Here is an 18,989-nt window from a genome sequence, read left to right on the forward strand (position 1 = left end):
ACAAAAGTGTATTCATGTGGCTCTTGGTTGGGAGCGTATTTAACATAGAGTAATTATGGAGCGTGGGGAGGAGGAAGGGATTATTCAGGCTATTCTAGGGGAATTAGTGTTTCCTGATTTCACATTCTGTGTAGTAGTCACCATTAGCATGCAAGAAGTTCTGGGAAATTGGTGAGGGCTTTCTCTTCTTTTCCAATAGGCCTGCTCTGAAAAGGGTGAACTTGTCTTTTGCAAAGGCTTTGGGGACAACAGGCAGAAGGGGGCTGGCTGGCTGGCTGGCTGGTTGGCTGCAGTTGGGCCCCTGCCAGGTTAAGGTAGCACTCACTCACTTGAATTTTGTTATACTTCCTTGGGCAAAGGGTGGAGGGGTTGGTTCAGTGGGTGTGTCTGTGTAGACTTCCATATGGCTTTCAGGGTCCTGGTGATAATGCTATCTATCTCAAGCTATAACTTGAGTCTATGTCAACCTAGCTCATCCTCCAGAGGGAAATTAAGTGAGCTACTCTGTTCTACTTTCCTTAGACAAAACTAGACTCTTAGAAATCTAGAATATTGGAATTGGAATGAAGCCCGGAACTTGGAGAACATCTAGTCTAACCCCCTTCATTTTAGAAAGGAAGAAACTAAGTGCCAAAGAGATACAGCAAGTAGCCTAAGGTCAAAGAGTTGAGTAAAAAACAAGGGGTCATTCATTTATTTCAGCATTTGTATTAAATTCATGATTTATTGAAGTTCTTTATTAAAATTAAAGAATTTATTAAAGTCTACTTGATGTAACAGATACTATGCTAGAGAGAGAGAAGAGGGAGGAAAAAAGAGGGAGGAGGAGAGAGAGAATGAGGAGAAGAAAGAAAGAAAGGAAGGAAGGAAGGAAGAAAGAAAGAAAGAAAGAAAGAAAGAAAGAAAGAAAGAAAGAAAGAAAGAAAGAAAGAAAGAAAGGAGGAAGGGAAGGAGGAAGGAAGGAAGAGAGAAAGGAGGAAGGAAGGAAGGAAGAAAGGAAGAAAGAACAAAAGAAAGAAAGAGTCTCTGCCCTCCAGAAGCTTTCCTTTTACTAGGGTGAAACAACATGTGCACAGATAAATCAATAGAAAATTCATATAAAGTAGCTGCAAAATAATGGGGGATGAGAGGTAGAAGTAACAACTAGAGAGATGAGGAAAGACCTCATATAGGTTATGGCATTTGAGCTGAAACTTGAAAAGAAATCAATTCCATGGAGTATAGCCTATGCTGAAGACACATAGATAGGAGGAGATGGAATATTGTATCCACTCAGGGGTGTGATGGTAAATGTTTTAACAACCAATTCTCCAGAAAGGGGGAAAAATTAGTATGCACAACATACTTTCAAATTCAATCTGCATTATTAATATTTTCTCCATCACTTTCTTACATCTAGACAATCAGCAAAACAAATAAGCCAAGCCTCCCTTGATCTTAGCCTTTGCATATTCCTGAGGTATAAATAGTCATACTGAAAATTTAATGGTGGACTCCATAGAGCCATCTGAGCTGACTCCAGCACAAGCCTGCCATACACAGAACATCAAATAGGTCAGTGTGGCAGGAATTTAGGGCCTACAGCGGGCGGCAGTGTGAGATCAGACTGTAAAAATTGATTGGGGGGCAGCTAGGTGACGCAGTGGATAAAGCACCGGCCCTGGATTCAGGAAGACCTGAGTTCAAATCCAGCCTCAGACACTTGACACTTACTAGCTCTGGGCAAATCACTTAACCCTCATTGCTCCACCCAAAAACAAAAAAACAAACAAACAAACAAATAAACAAAAGATTGATTGGAGCTAGACTGTGCAGGACTTTGAATGCCAGCACTTCCTGAGCAAGGGATGACATGGTCAGACTCTTACTTGAGGTATGTCTTCTAATGCCAAGTTAAGCATTCTTTTCAATGAATACACCATCTTGCTCCATCAGAGTATATGTGCTACACCATTTTGGTCATTTTGTTGCCAACTTAATTCAGCAAATGTTTACTGAATACCTTAATATTGGAGAGACTAGAAGTTTCAGGTTGGTTAGTGGGACTCCCTTGGAGTCAGGAAGACCTGAGTTCAGATCCTGCTTTCTTACATATCAGCTGTGTCACTAGGGACAAGTCATTTCACCCCATGGTCTCTGATTCATTCAGTAAGCATTTATTAAGTACCTACAATTTATGCTTCAAATAGAAAGGCAAAAATAGTCCCTGTTTTCAAGGAGCTCGCAGTCTACTAGGGGGAGACAATGTGCAAGCAACCATTTACAAAGAAGATATATACCAGATAATTAGAGATGATCTCGGATGGAGGGGGAGAAAAAGGAAGGGAATAAGTATTTATTAAGCACCTACTATGTGCCAGGAACTTACAAAGTTTATCTTCATTTGATCTTCACAGCTACATTGGGAGGCAGGTGCTCTTATCCCTATTTTAAAGTTAAGGAAACTGAGGCAGGCAGATTAAATGACTTGTCCAGGGTCACACAGCTAGTGAGATTAAGGAAGACCAAGAAAGGCTTTTGGACAGAAGGAAGAGCTTTAACTAAGACTTGAAGGAAGCCAGGAATTGGAGATGGGGAGGAAAGATGGAGTATCTGGTTCGAAAAACAGCAATGAGGACAGGATATCCCTAGATGCCAGAGTAGTGGAGGGGAGTATTTTAAGGCTGAACTATTTCTCTGCTAATTTTCATTAATGGAGGAAGTTCCCCATACCAATAAAATCCAGGGTCTGGAACAAGTCGGGGGGAGGGGGGGGAATGGAGACATGATGCTAAGGTGGGGGGGGGTATAGAAAAACAAACAAAAAAAGCCCAGCCCCTCCTCTTTGGGAATTTACTGTCTCAGGATCAAGGCACAGATCCCAACTCTTCCTCCCTTGGTTAAGCTTTGAAAATTAAACAAGTGTTTCCCACCCCTACCGTGGCTTCCTCTGCTGAATTTAACTGTTTAAATTAGTGATTTCGCAGTGAAGAATATAAAAAGCAGGCAATGAAAAATTAACCACTTTTTAAATACTGGGTTCCTTTAAACTGTTAATTATTCTTCATTAGGATCTTAATGTAAAAGATCCTTGGAGCTGAGCCCAAGGCTGGTGCTGGGGGGAGGAAGAGAGCTGCAATTGAAACTGGAAAACTTTCCAAACACTTGGCTTTGTCTCTTCTGGTGAGGGAGCTCCCTCTCCTCTTTAGAGATTTTTCCCTCCCTTTATCTATGTGTGTGACTGTCTGAGGCTACCTATCTCTTTGTCCCTCATCAGCATTTCCCAATCTGTGGAATGAAAGAGCATTTTAAATGGCTGGGGCATTAGGTTTTCGTAAATTGTAAAACTGTCGGATAAGTTTTCCCTTTTGTAATTGTTCTTTCTCTCCACAAGATAGTTCTTTAAATAACCATTAAGGGAGGGAAAGGAGAGCATCTAGATGATGCAGAGGATAGAGCACTAGACCTGGAGTCAGGAGGACCTAAGTTCAAGGCTGGCTTCAGGAACTTGCTAGCTGTGTGACTCTAGTCGTCACCTAACAGTAATTGCCTCCCCTCAAAAAATGACCAGTATAGCTCCACAGAAGCAAGCTAGCCGTGAAGTCAGGAAGACCTATGTTCAAGTCTTGCTTCTGACATACTGTCTGTGTAACTGGACAAATTCACATCCTGGGGCTCCAGACAAATGTCTAAAACCATAAACTGAAAAGAAAATGTTGTTGATCTGTATTGGTTGAGTACAATTCCTCATCTAGGAATTCCTTCTTAACCCTATGCTACAGCTCTTCAGAGAAAGACAGCAGAGTAAAGGATGGTAGTTTAGTTCTGGAAGACCTGAGTTCAAATTTTGTCTCTGACAATGTAACCATGGCTAAATCACTGAGAGCCTCAGGCAACTCTCTAAGACTTATCTACTAAATTGCAGTGAAATACATTGGAGGAAGTTCCCAAACTATCAAATCACAAATGTATTCCCATTTCCTCTTGGAGGTTTTCATTTCCTCTTTTTTTTTTTTGAAGGGGGCGGGGGGGGGGGGGGAGGACAATGAGGGTGAAGTGACTTGCCCAGGGTCACACAGCTAGTAGGTGTCAAGTGTCTGAGGATACATTTGAACTCAGGTCCTCCTGAATCCAGGGCCTGTGCTTTATCCACTGTGCCACCTAGCTGCCCTCATGTCCTCTTACCAAACAACTCTTTGCCTTGTAACATGATAGGACTAGCCCATGTCCTGTGTGACTAGATGCCTTCCCTCTTTCTTGGTGCATTCCATCAGAAGGAATTGGGCCTTCCAGCCAGCCCATGTAGCACTGTTACCAGTTTCAAGAGTCCTCATACAATTCAATCCTGCCCACATTTATCTAGCACCTGCTGTGTGCACAGCAGTCTGCTAGGGACAGAAAGGAGTACAAAGTCTAGTGGAGACAGGTTCCTTTCCTGGAGGAGCTTGAATGCCCTGCTAGCCTGAAATATGCCCCGGAAACTGATTTCTTATATTCTATATATTCCCTAGCAAGAATTTCATTCAATTTTTTTTTCATTCTTGAAGAGCAAACTTCTTGTTCCTTCCTTCCCAAAGAGTACCGTGATATCAGGAGGTGATGTCATGAATTGGATTTAAGTGAGGCTATGCAAAATCACCAACATCACTCTCTCCCCCAGAGCCATCTGGGTCCAGTGGCAAAGTATACATCAGAATGACTGGAGATGGCCCTGGATGTTGGAGGCAATTTGGGCGACTTGCCCAGGGTCACACAACTAGTAAATGCCATATATCAGATTTGAACTCAGGTCCTCCTGACTCCAGGACCAGTGCTCTATCCACTTCACCACCTAGCTGCCCTTAAAGGTCAAACTCATAAAGATGAAAGATCAAAATCCTGTCCTGGCCATTGAGAAGGTTGGAATAAGTCAGCCTCAGTGGACTCACCCTACAGATGAAAAATAACTGAATTCCCACAATATTGGAGTTTTCCATTTTCATTTTTATTCAGTGAACAAAAATCGATTTTCCTCTTCCTCCCACCCAGAGTATTGGTTTATAAAGGACTCAGGCAGTCTGTGCTCTCTGATTGATGACAATCAGGAGCTAACAAAATCACTCCTGATTTTTTTTCACGCCTCTTTAAAATGAATGCCCTATTTAATCAGGATATCCCAATGATGAGCCTTGGAGCATGTGGTAACTCTGTCTGGGGTTTGGAGTCCCTCAGAGTATCTTTCTGTTGCCTCTGGGCTAGGAAAACTGTATTGCTAGCAGCTGGTGAGGATTCTCCCCCATCCAGAGTTGTTACCATTAGCACGTTGTCGAAGAAAGAGCAGAAGGTGAGAAAATCTGTTGCTGGCAAAGAGAGAGAGAGCCAGGTAGTTTCCTCTCTTAGCTAACCTCCAGTCCTGCTCTGTCTCTTCCTTTCTGAACTAGCAGCATTGCCTTCCCCTGTCAGGTTCTGTATTGTGCTTCCTAGGGTGACCCTGAGCTTATTGCTGTCCCTGTCCTCTCCATCTCTCTCTCAGTTTCTGTGTGTGTCTCTCTGTGTCTCTCTGTCTCTATATATCTGTCTTTCTTTCTATCTCTGTCTCTCTCTCCATTTCTCTGTCACTGTCTTTATCTCTGTCTCTGTGTGTCTGTCTCTATCTCTGTTTCCATTTCTATGTCTCTCTGTGTGTCTGTGCCTCTCTGTGTCTCTGTCTCTGTGTCATTCTGTATCTCTCTGTCTGTCTGTCTGTCTGTCTCTCTTGCCCTCTCTTTAACATCTTCTTGAAGTCATTAACCTTAAGAAGAAGGGGAAAGGAGTAATCATGCCAGGAAAGAAGGAAAGCTAGTCCCTCCAAGCGTATGAAGAGTACAGCATACACAGCTATTATCTTAGCCCTTGGATATGAGGGAATGAGCACTCATGGCAGCAAGGGGGGAATTTAGGTTAAATCATACAATAATAGGACTCAGAACCAGAAGAGATCATAGGACCATAGATTGAGGGGACCTCAGAGGTCATCTAGTCCAACCCTATCTTTTCTTTCTTTCTTTCTTTCTTTCTTTCTTTCTTTCTTTCTTTCTTTCTTTCTTTCTTTCTTTCTTTCTTTCTTTCTTTCTTTCTTCCTTCCTTCCTTCCTTCCTTCCTTCCTTCCTTCCTTCCTTCCTTTCTTTCTTTCTTTCTTTCTTTCTTTCTTTCTTTTTGTTTTTTGTTTTTTGTTTTTTAGTGAGGCAATTGGGTTAAGTGCCTTGCCCAGGGTCACACAGCTAGTAAGTGTAAAGTGTCTGAGGCCAGGTTTGAACTCAGGTCCTCCTGACTCCAGGGCCAGTGCTTTATCCACTGCGCCACCTAGCTGCCCCAACCCTTTCATTTTGAAGTAAGGAAACTGAGGCCAGGAGAAGTGGGTGACTTACACAGGGAATCCATAGTGAGGTTGAAAGCTGAGCTGAGTTCTGCTGACTCCAGATTCAGCACTGTCTCCCCTACAGGCCTTATGGAATTATGGGAGGTCAGAGCTGGAAGAAACCTTAGGACAAAAGCTGTCAGAAATCTTACCCCCTCAAGAGTCACAGCCAAGAGGAGGAGGCAGAAGCTGTTTCTCCTTTTAACAGACACAGTGCCCTGTTCCCTTGCTATTGTTGGAGGGCAAAGCGAGGCTCCAGGGACCTCAGGTTAAAAGCCCTGGTTCTACTCCCCCTTGGTGGAGGAACTGAGACCCAGAAAGGGAAGTGTCCGGCCTGAGGTCACATCACTAGTTAAACAACTCCCAGGACTTAGGTCTTCCTACCTCATAGCTATGGTAGAGAAGTGTGTGATATGTTGGGACCTGAAGGATTTGAAGAGGATCCAGTCACTGAGAAGAAGCACAGTGTGGAGAAAGAAATAAGACTTAACTTTGATGTGGGAGATCTGGGTTCAAGCTCTTGTGCTGTTATTCATTTATCTGTGTGACCTCGGGCAAGTCAGCTCCTCTTAGCTTCTGTTTCCTTATCTGTAATTAATTTATTAATAATGTATATCTATATATCTATAATTAATTTAAAATCACCATCTTCTGGAAAGGCAGTGGTGTGGACAGAGAATTTTCCTCACAACCAGGAAGGTCTGAGAACAAATCCTACCTCTGACCCATGCTGGCTGCGTGACCCTGGACCAGTCATTTCTCTTCCCCAGTATATAAGAGAGAACATCTTCTGTAATAATAAAAAATAGAAATTATATAATATATTATATATATACTTCTTAAAATAGAAACTATATAAAAATAGAAATAGGAATGAAGGCATAGTACTTAAGGATCCCTGCCATCCAGTTTGACTTAGTTTTAAAATGGAATGTTATTTGTGTTTTATGGTATCTTTATTTTGCTAAATATCTCCCAATTACCTCATAATCTACTATCCCCCAAAGAAATCAAAAATATAATCTACTACCCCCAAGGGGTGTTCAACCATCTCTCAAAGACTAAAAATGTCGGAGAAGGTCCTGACCTACATTGGTAGAGGGAGATTACATTTCCTGGAGTTTCCTGCATCAATGAAATCACAGTATCAGTAGTACCCTATGGATAATATGTGTGGAGCTTCAGAGAGAGAGCTGATTGAAAAGCCTTCTGAATAAGGCAGTTCTGAACGACTATGCAGCGCTGTAGATAAGCAGACAGTATTTGAAGGGACATCAGGATGTTTTTTCAGGGTAAAATTTTGGAAACTGGCTTCTTCCCCCTTCCCCCATTCCCCACCAAACCCTTGCAGTACATTTTCCTCCATCTGAGACCCAAAGGGATTATTGTAACTCAGCTTGTTACATGAAATAGACAACACCCAGTTGGCTCGGGTGACGGCTGATTATCCTGGTTTTCCCCTCCAATGAGGAAACCCGATAAGATGCTCATTCTAAAGTACTTATCTCTCCACCCAAAGCATCCCACTGGGTCCTTTGTCTAGTTCCCAGCCTAAACCATTTAGGTTATTAGTGGAACCATGGGCCCCTGATCATCTGGCCTGTGACACAAAGTAACAGATGCCACCCTCTCGATCTCTGATTTTAGTGGTAGCCTCCAGCAAGGCTGCTCATCTATGAAGAGGGAGGTAGCAAGGAGGGGAAGTGGAAAGGCTACTGGCTCTGGAATCAGAGGGCTTGGGTTAAAATCCTTATTACCTGTGTGACCTTAGCCAGGTTATTGAACCGAGGTCCTCGGTTTCCCCATCTGGTAAATGAAAGGATTGGACTAGGCTGCTCTTGATGGTGATCCCAGGTTTTACCTTTGTGCTTTGGCTGGGAAGATGGAAGGCCTGTGTTCTACTCCCTGCTCTGTTCATCCCTCACTCTGAGACCTTGGGGGAGTTCACTGAAAGGCCCTGGACACATCCTACCCTGCCCCCACCATCTGTAACATAGGGATAAGAATGTCTGCCCTACTAGACTCCTTGAGGTTGTTTTGAAAACCAAATGAAATCAGTGTTTTATAAAGTAGTTTAAAGGAGCTAACATCGGCATGTCCACTTTTTCATCTGTGTTCATCAACTATTGCTCAGAGCCCTCTAGAGGAAGGTTCAGTGTTTACATTCCACAAATGAGGAAAACTAAGGCATTCTGGTACTCCAAAAGCCCCATGGGGGAATTGAGGGGGGGGCAGAGATGGAGTGTGATGTTAGGTCCCCTGACTGCCTGACCCAGTGTAGTGGAGAGAATGCTGGGCTGGGATTCAGGAAGACTGGGTTCTAATCCTATCTCTGACATTAGATATGTGACCGAGGGCAGACCACCTAACTGAGCTATCTATAACATGGAGATTAAATAATACACATAACTGCCACTTAGCACAGTGCTTGGCACAAAGGAAGCCCTTAATAAATGCTTGTTGACCGACTGAGTCACTACCATGCCTCATGGAAACCCAGTGATTCTGGCCTCAACCTTGAGGGGAAAGCACTTGTTTCCCCTAGGGATGACCAAGCAAGACACAATGATGACTAGTGGGTGTGATCTAGCTAGTGACTGGTGGTCACCATGACAACAGGGGAGGGGCCAATTGGGAAAAGGAAGCCCCTGAATGATGTCAGGCAAAGCCCCAGGTGAAGGAGTCTGGAATGTTTAGCCTGGGGTAGCTTTAAGCTCTGCCTTCAAATATCTGGAGAACATCTTGTGGAGGAGAAATTTCTCTAATACTTTTTAATCCTAAAGGGAAGAAGGAGGACCAGTAGGTAGGACTTACTGGGAGGAAGGTTTCAATGGCAGTACTTCCTGACAAAACCCAAAAGGCACTAGATTTGTAATATGAAAACCTGGGTTCTATCCCTGCCTCTCTGGACTAGTAACAATGCCTAGTTGTATGGCTTCTGGCAATTTTCTTCATTTCTCTGAACCTCACTTCTCCCCTCTACAAAACAAAAACATAAGGCCTTTTCTCACTTACATTCTATGATTCTAATTAAAACAGTCCGAAAAGAATGGGCTGCCCTGTGGTGTAGTGAGTTTCCTGTTCCAGGAAGTATTTAAGCATTCACTGGATGACTACTTTCTGAGATGATATAGAGACCATTCCTGCTTTAAGTAATGCTCATTTATGTCGACTTCTAAGATTCCTTCCCATTTTATGATTCTTCAATGGTTTAAATCCTCTCTCTGTTGGCTCATGGGCTGGGAACAAAGGTTGCCCACTCCTGGCTGTCCTCTACTTCCCCGGCCCCTAGAGTAGGAAGATCAGGCCCTGAACTCTTTATGCCCAGGCAGTGAGCAAACTTTCTCACTGCTTCTGGGAGCCTGAAGTGACATCCTGACCTTGCGGCCCAAATTCACTGCATATTCTCCTAGGGAACAAATAAATAGTTTTCCTTTGCCTGATAGTGACTTCATCCAGAACTGGCCTGTGTGAGTCACTGGGCATGTGGTCCAGCTCTCAGAGGAGGAGGTTAGTGCTTTGCAAACTGGCCAGGAAATGGGAACAGCTGAGTCTGTGCAAACTCCCATGCACATACAACTCTCCTCCCTCACTCCTGCTTTGGCTCCAAGTGACCCAAGGAACAAACACTTCAGGGGCCCTGAAGTGACTCTAGGCCCTAGAAACCCCCTTCCTCCACTCCAGGTGCCTCCTGACTTTCCGCCCTAAGCCATGCAGTCTATTCTACCCCCGCCCTTTTATTCCCACCAATTAAACATTTCTTAACTGGAGAACTGTGCTTTTGGTGGCTGAGTTTTTTTTAAATACTGTTTTCCTGGCCCCTCAGAGAACTAGAAGCTTTCTGTAGTGGGGTTTTCTCCAACTACCAGGGTAATGTATTGATAAGTGAAATCCACAGATAATCCAAAATCATCCTTGTGGCTATTAGCCTCATGGCCTTTCCAAACAAACTGCTAATAATAGAAATCGCCTCGTTTAGATTTTAGCTGTATTGATGTCTTCAGAGCACCCTCTGCTAGCTGGCCTGCAGGGGTGGTTTAAAAAAAAATGGTGGGGGGAGGGGGACAGAGGAGAAGGCTGGGAAAGCCTCTGAATTATCAGAAGTCTCTATATTTTACTAGCCCATAGCTAGGATTCTGGAGCAGGGAGAGGGGAAGGCAGGTTGTGAGCTACATAATTTGGGAATTCTAATGGTTTTAGCAAGAGGAAGAGGCTACAATATACACATGTAGGTACATGTGAGCACACACACACACACACACACACACACACACACACACACACACACACACACAGAGTCCTCTCAGAAGCTGTGGCTAGAGCCAACCTGCTCATTTGAGGCGAAAGTGGGTCTTTTTTTCTCCACTGTAGGGTTGTTGGTTTGGGGCTTAGGGGCAGCTGGGAGGTACAGTGGTTAGTGTTGAATTTGGGAGTGAGAAAGACCTGAGTTAAAATCCTGATTCAGACTCTTACAAGCGGGATGATCCTGGGCAAGCCACCCAGTCTCTCTAGGCCTCAGTTTCCTCATTTGTAAATCCAGGAAATAAGAATATCTACCTCTAAAGTTTGTTGTTAGGATTAAATGAGAGAATACATACAAAGTGCTTTACAAACATCTGTATAAATGGCAGCTGGTTTGTTTGGGTGAAACGGAAGGTTTGCCACAATGATGCCAATTCCCTTTCTCTTTTTGCTTGCATACACCATCTCCCATGAAACTCTTCTATTGTCCGTCCTGGGATTAGGCACGTGGCCTTCAGGCACAGGACCTGGGGTAAATGAGATTGAACACAAGAGCTGGAGGTGTTGAAATCAGTGTGACAAGGGCAATGATCCCTCCCACTGAGTGCTTAGCTGGCTGTGTTTTCCAAAGCCCTTTTCCATTTGAGAAGCCTTAGAGACACAAGGCCTGGGTGCTAGTCCTGGTTCTGCCTCTTGGAAGCTGTGTGACAAGTCATTAGATGAGTCATTTCTCTTCTCCAAGGCTCAGTTTCTCCATCTGAAGAGACAATAGTCCTGGCTTGTCTCCTAGGGCTACTGTGGAGTGCAGAAGGGATGGTGGATGTAAAGTTCTCTGCAGCCAGAAAGGATGATCTCTTCTTATTGACTCTCATCTGAGCCTTGGGAGGGAGGTGCACTGTAATGGTGATGAGCCCAGACTCTGTGAGCCTCAGTTTCCTCATATCTAAAATGGAGATAATAGGTCTTCTACCGACCTACCTGCCTCCCAGGGGAGGAAAGCACTTTGTAAAATGAACGGTGCTACAGAAATAGGAGGTCCTGATATTATACCGATTGCTTTACTCCTTCAAGGCTTCTAGCTCTCAGGGTCCACTGCTAATGTTCTAATGAGAAAACAAATGCATAGACATTCAATAGAACTGAAAGAGAGCTTAGGATATATTGTAGAATGTCAGAGCTGGGAGGGGCCCTAGAGCACAGAATGTCAGAGCTGGGAGGAGTCTAGAACACAAAATGTCAGAGCTGGGAGGGACCCTAGAACACAGAATGTCAGAGCTGGGAGGGGCCCCAGAACACAGAATGTCAGAGCTAGGAGGGCCCCAGAACACAGAATGTCAGAGCTGGAAGGAATCTAGAACACAAAATGTCAGAGCTGGAAGGACACCAGAACACAGAATGTCAGAACTGGGAGGGCCCCAGAACACAAAATGTCAGAACTGGAAGGGCCCCAGAACACAGAATGTCAGAACTGGGAAGGCCCCAGAACACAGAATGTCAGAGCTGGGAGGGGTCCTTAATAGGAGGCACTTTCAAAGAGGGACTATCAGAGCAGGAAAGACCTTAGAACATAAGACGTTAGAACAAGGAGGGAGTTTAGCAATCATCTGAGATACCCTTCGTCTTTCAGATGAAGAAACAATCTGAAAAGGACAAACAACAAAAATTCCAAGTGGCATTGCTGTTGTCAACGGTGATTAGACAACAAGAACAAAGTGGGATAGTTAAAAAATCAATTTGTTCCAGGTCTCGGGGCTCTAGGCAAGGCCCCTCTTCTGAAGGAGAACTGGGTGCCAGAGGCCCCATCTCTTTCCTTCCCACCACACTGCTTCCCTCTGACAGCCTCTGCATTGAGCATCTGGCCCCCAGTGTGCTGGGACACTCACCGAGTCAAAGGGCTTCAGAGTGGATCCAGTCTGCACAGTGCGGGCAGCTGGCAGTGAGCCCAGCTCAGTAGTGCGGAGAGGGAGCAGGGCGGAGGGACTTGGGTGATCGGGGAGGTGGGGGAGGTGCTTTCGGGGGGCCTTTGAAGAAGCCAGCCTTCAAAGGCTCATTGCCTTGCAGGAGGGAAGGAGAAGAAAGGGAGCTGGGGATGGAAGGGAGCCAGAGGTTCAGGAGGTGGGGGTAACAGGGGGAGTACACATTTGTAAGGAGCAGAGGTTGCTGGGAGAAGATGACTCAAAACTGCCAATATGTAGTGAGGAAGACCACGCGTTTGGGGCTGGGTGGAGGGTTTGGGGTTCATTGGCTTGATCAACAATCTCCTTGAACACAAATGATCTTTTTTTTTTTTTTTTTTTGGTGAGGCAATTGGGATTAAGTAACTTGCCCAGGGTCACACAGCTAGTAAGTGTTAAGTGTCTGAGGTCGGATTTGAACTCAGGTACTCCTGACTCCAGGGCCGGTGCTCTATCCACTGCACCACCTAGCTGCCCCTACAAATGATCTTGATAGGAGACTCCTCCTTGTTTTATACAGGTAGCCTCAGCCATCTCTATCAAAGAGCCCCACCCCCAAACCTGAGGAAAAACCATTAATTCACCCAACATGCACTTATTAAGTACCTGTTGTATACAGGGGGAAGTGCAAAAACAGTGAATCAAGTCCTTCCAGGCACCACCAACACCAAAAGCAAACCAACCTGAAACCAACAATGAAGGCTACACAGAGAAATTAACAAGTGAAATAAACGCATAAAAGTGAGGGAAGCAGAGAAGTCACACCCAGGGGCTCCTCTCAGCTGACTTGTAAACCCCTCTGTTTTTCAAGGCCTCTTTTCCAACCTTAATTGGAAATAGCATTCTCTATATGGAGCCACTTATATGCCTAAAAATAGCCCCAGAGAAACAGAGCTGAGGCAGGGACTGGAGGGAGCCAATGTTGGACACCAACTGGTGCCGCCTGTGCTTTCCTGGGGGGCGCTGCTCCAGGCCTGCTTCATCTCACTCTCCAGAGCACTGCCTCTGAAATTCCCAGGGCCTCGATTCAAATCCCATCAATAACATGAACCACCTTGGTGACCCTAAGCAAGTCTAGTGGGAAGATTTGACTGTAATAGCTGCTAAATGTTCCGAGGATCAGCAGAAACAGAATTGTACCGTGTGAACCTTAAAGGGCACTGTCAAGGTCTGCTGTTATTGCTGTTGCTTTGTCAACTTCTCATCCTTTTCAACAAAATTCAGATAGAAATTATTCTAGGACGAGTCACTATCCATCAATTATTCTTTTATATTTAATGTTTTATGGACTGTTGCACTAGAAGATAAAATGACTGCTTTTTGTAATTGGATTAGAGGGCTGGCATATAAGTTCTTGGCCACATTATTAATATTAATGTCAATAATATCCATTATGGGTAGCTAGGTGGTTTGATGGATAGAGCACAGGCCTGGAGTCAGGAAGACCTAAGTTCAAATTCAGCCTCAGACATTTACTACCTGTGTGACTCTAGGCAAGTCATTTAACCCTGTTTACCTCAGTTTCCTCTTTTGTGAAATGACCTGAAGAGGGAAATGACAAATCCCAAATGGGGTCACAAAGAGTTGGACATAAATGAGACGACTGAACAACAAAAATATTATATAATACTATAAATCATCATAATTTAGTTATAAATTAAATATATAACTTGATACATTATTAATTATGTATTCCTGTTATATATTAATAATCATAATAATTAAGTGACAGAATCACTTAGAGTGACAGCACTGTGACAGAGTTCACAAGCTAAATGCATGACCTTGGACAAGTCACTTGAATTTTGGAAGCTCTCTTTAAGGCTGCCTAGAGTGGATAATCTGTATCTGAGTTCCCTTCTCTGCTCAAGTTCCAAATAGGGACAATAAGAGAGTTTGGGTGGTTCACAAGGGGAGGGAGAAGTGTGTTAGTGCCTTCAGGGGAGGCTCTGGAAGGGGGAGGGGATTTTGGCTGGGAAACTTCTGCCTTTTCTAGGCTGGGTTTCTTCTGAGTCTCAGTGGCTGGGAGGGGGAGATTCTCTGAGTGTATTGACTACAGGCAGGCCCTTGGACTCCCTTAGAGAGGAAAGAATAGAGCCATCTCCTAGGAATTGGACACCCTGCCTAGGTCCAAGAGACCGAAGTATGACTTAGTAAAGAGAAAACTGGTCTCAGAACCCTGAATACTTGGGTTCAAGTTCTAACTCTGGCACAAACTGTGTACAGGTAGGCAAGTCATTTAATGCCTGAATGTTTTAGGCAACTAAGATTATAAACTGAGGAGAAGCTGCTGATCTTTCTTGGAAGAGAGTTCTCTCACCAGGGAGTTCCCTATACCAATAAAATCACAGGTCAAAAAAAACCCAACACACCCCAAACTGCAAACAGCCCATCTTTTTTTTCTTGGTGTGTGTGTGTGGGGGGGGGGGGACAGGGAGGAAGGGGGAGGAGTGGTCTTGAACTGTTATGGTGACAGCTGGGTGTAGGAGGGAGAAAATAGTTCCCCAGCTAATCTTAAAAATACCCTGAGGTTCATATACATAGAATCTACCCATAAACCTTTCCTTTCACTGAGGTTTAGGAGTTGGACTGCCCTTTTTTTCTTTCCACATTCTCTCCCTTGAGATAGCATTTTGAAGGTTCATTTCCCCCTTTCATATCTGCCCATCTATTTAACTAGCCATGAGACCATGAAAAAAATCACCGCCCAGAACCTTAGCTTTCTCATCTGTAAAATGGGTGACAGATCATAGAGTTGGCACTAGAAGGTACCTCACGTAGTCCAGTTCCTTCATTTTACAGGGGACTAAATTGTTCAGAGACCTTAAGGGACTGCCCAGGGTCATATAGGAAGTCAGCTAGCTGAGCTAGAATTTGAACCCAGACTGTCTTCCTCCAAATTGAGCCCTATTTCTACTATACCATGATGAGAAATAATCTTTATATTACCTACTTTAAGAGGCTGTGAGGGAGACACTTTGTAAACCCCACAGCACTACATCAGTATTTTATTATTAACTATTGGTTTTATTTTTATTTATTTAAATATTTATTATTTAATGATATTATTCATTAATGATTATAACAATACTTCAAGAATTATAGTTTTGTTGAGGGTATTCCCTCTTCCAAAACCGTTTTGAAACTCTCTATAACTTAGGAGAGAGTCTTTGGCAGCTGCCAATGCCAAAAACAAAAATTCAATAGGATAATAGAATTAGAGCTGAAAGAGACCTAGTAGCCACTAGTCTAATCCCCTCATTTTACAGATGAGGCAAATGAAGCCCAGAGAGGCCAAGTGATTTACCCAAGGTCACACAGAACTGGGTCCTCTGACTCCAAATGCAGTGTTCTTTCCACTGTCCCATATTTGACCACCAATTTAGTGATGAGCCAGCCACTCCAAACATAGTTGGGAGTTATCATCAGATAAAAGACATCTAGTTCATTACTGGACACATTCATGAAGCCTGTCTAATTTGGGTCCTACTGACCTGGACTTTAAGAATGCAGGGGGGAAAAATAATTTTAAAATAATTTAAAAAAGAATGCAGGGGGGCAGCTAGGTGGCACAGTGGATAGAGCACTGGCCCTGGATTCAGGAGGACCTGAGTTCAAATATGACCTCAGACACATACTAGCTGTGTGACCCGGGGCAAGTCACTTAACCCTCATTGCCCCACAGAAAGAAAGAAAGAAAGAAAGAAAGAAAGAAAGAAAGAAAGAAAGAAAGAAAGGAAGGAAGGAAGGAAGGAAGGAAGGAAGGAAGGAAGGAAGGAAGGAAGGAAGGAAGGAAGGAAGGAAGGAAGGAAGAAAGAAAGAAAGAAAGAAAGAAAGAAAGAAAGAAAGAAAGAAAGAAAGAAAGAAAGAAAGAAAGAAAGAAAGAAAGAAAGAAAGAAGAGAAAGGAAGAAAGAAAGGAAGGAAGGAAGAAAGTCCTTGAGGCTAAGCATGGCACCACCTTGCCTTGGAATCCATCAGTCCTTATGGTGTCCCTTTGAGGAAAGTAAACAAATTTGAGGCGTTATTCATCACGAACATTCCTAGTTTCTTTGGCCCTTTTCATCCAGGATCTTCTCAAAGCTCCCTTGCAACACACAACCCTACACTGTCTGCCAGGATAGGCAAAAAAGACCCTTTTATCCCCAAATGTTGCCTATGGCACCGGTGAGGAATTCAGCAGAGATGGAACTGGAAACTGCATCCCATTACTGTCTGGGAACGTGGGTTTAGGTCTTTGGGGGAGGTGCGACAGAATGTGAAAACAAGGTGGTCTATATGGGAGGGGAGGGGAAGGACTGGGCTCTATGTGTGTGTTTTCTGCACACACAGTCCAAGCCTCTTTTCCAGAGGAAATCTTTGCTCTTTTTTTCCCCCTAGTAGAGGTTCAGAAAAGTTTCTAATTATAGACTAAAGGTGCTGGGGTGCTCTTGCTCTCTCTCTCTCTCTCTCTCTCTCTCTCTCTCTCTCTCTCTCTCACACACACACACACACACACACACACACACACACACACACACACACACACAGACACTGTGTTTCACCCCAGTGGCGGCTCCCATTCCCCTGTCTGGATTCATGGAGGGCTTTGGAAAGTGACTCATCCCCGACTTTGGCACTAGCGGGTTTATTACAGGAGACAAGGGAGAAGTTTTGCAGACAGTGGGGAGTTGATTCTTTGACAGCCCTGTGATTTAGGGCGTATCTGGTCAGCGTTGACTGTTCCCAGTAAGTGAGAGCCCAGGACCCAGCAGCCGAGGAAGCAGTCAGCCTGCCTGCTGCCTAGAGAGAGGCAAGGACCAGGCAGATTCCTCGCAGGGCCACGCAAACGGGGGCTCCTCCCACCTTCACAATCTGCTGCTTTGACTTATAACCTGCCAAGCAACCTCTGAGGGAGCTTCATTGGTTCAGCAAGTGGTACAACCATTTACATTTTTTTTTACCCATCTATTTATATACATTTTTTTTCCTTTAAATCATGAAGAAGGAAGTAACTTGAGACCTCTGCTTAGAGAGCTGGCTCCCCCTCAGCGAGGGAGAGACACATAGAGTTGGGGCCAGGGTTTGTTCCAGGGCAGGTCAGAGGACTGTTTGGTGACTGGGGACTGGTGGGGGGTGGGGGGTGGCTGCTTCTTGTGGAGCCTGGAAGACATCCTGAATACGGCTCCGTTGGCTCAGGAACTGCTGGATTGGTCGAGGTCTCCTTTGGATGCTCGAGACATGAAGGGAGATGGAAGTGCTGTGTGGAACCTAATGTGGAAATACTGCATCTCAGTCAGGACCGTCAGGTACAAGGGGCTGCCCAGTGCCACTGAGTCCCCACCTCCCTCATCCTGGGGCTGCCAAAAGATGCCCACTTAGCCAGAGCTGGCAACTCAGAGGAGAGGGAGCTGGCTTTGAGAGAGGTGCAGTAGTAGTTCTGCCCAGGGTCTCTGCAGAGCCTTGACTCATATTAGGGGCTAACAACCTGGGGGGAGGAGGTAAAAAGCTCATGGTGGTGGATTTCTCTGCCCAGCCAGCTGTTCAGGGTTCCTTTCGTTTGTAGCAGGGGTGGGGGAAGTGAAGTGAAAAAGATCTTGGATTGGCTACTTACATTTGGAAAAATGGACTGGGCAGCAGCAAGGTTGTAACTATCAGAGGCTGCCTACAAATGACAGCATCAGACCGTTAGAACCATCCTGGCAGCTATGGAGGGGACAGAGAGAGGCCAAGGAGAGATGGGTCTCTTCTGGCTTAGTGGCTTCCCACTCAGGGAGTAAGAAGGGAGGAAGGGAGTGTTCAGGCTGAAAGAGGTTGGTGAGGGATGGGACGGATTTGGAGAAGAGCCGGGAACAATGCAGGCAAAATGTGGGGGGAGAGACAGTGCACAAGTGTGTATGTTTGTGCAATGAAGTGTGAGTGTGTGGGCATGTGTACACCGAAATGTCAGGTGTGGGCTCTGGTATCATGTGCATAGTATTTCCACATAACAGGTATGTTATCTCTCACAGTGGGGAGAATACGAAAGTATGGGTGTAGAGGGGGTGAGTGTAGAGGGGGTGGATCTGTGTGCAGTGGACAGTGTGAAACACATTTGAGTACGGCCCATGCATAGATACAGATGTTTGGCTAGGGGAGGATATGAGGGGTGTGGTTCATGCATGTGTGTGGATAAATGTTCGATGAAGTATGCGATGAGGAAAGATATGAGTATCTGTGCAGATTAAAAATTGTCATTTGCTCAGTCGTTTTTTTCTGTTGTGTCTGACTCTTTGTGGTCCTGTTTTGGGGGGTTTCGTGACAAAGATACTGGAATACTTTTGCCGTTTCCTTCTCCAGCTCATTTTACAGATGAGGAGACTGAAGCAAACAGGGTAAAGTAACTTGCCCACGGTCACACAGCTGACAAGTATCAGAGGGCAGATTTGAATTCAGGTCTCCCTGACTTCAGGCCTAGCAC

The 18,989-nt window shown here is 44.7% G+C and overlaps 1 protein-coding gene across 7 annotated transcripts in view; it reads left to right on the forward strand.

Moving 5' to 3' along the window:
* IQSEC1 (IQ motif and Sec7 domain ArfGEF 1) overlaps positions 1 to 18,989 on the forward strand; it is an 801,393-nt gene that overhangs the window by 567,161 nt on the left and 215,243 nt on the right. The window lies entirely within an intron of this gene.

This window comes from Dromiciops gliroides, chromosome 1, assembly GCF_019393635.1.
Source record: "Dromiciops gliroides isolate mDroGli1 chromosome 1, mDroGli1.pri, whole genome shotgun sequence".
Taxonomy (NCBI): Eukaryota; Metazoa; Chordata; class Mammalia; order Microbiotheria; family Microbiotheriidae; genus Dromiciops; species Dromiciops gliroides.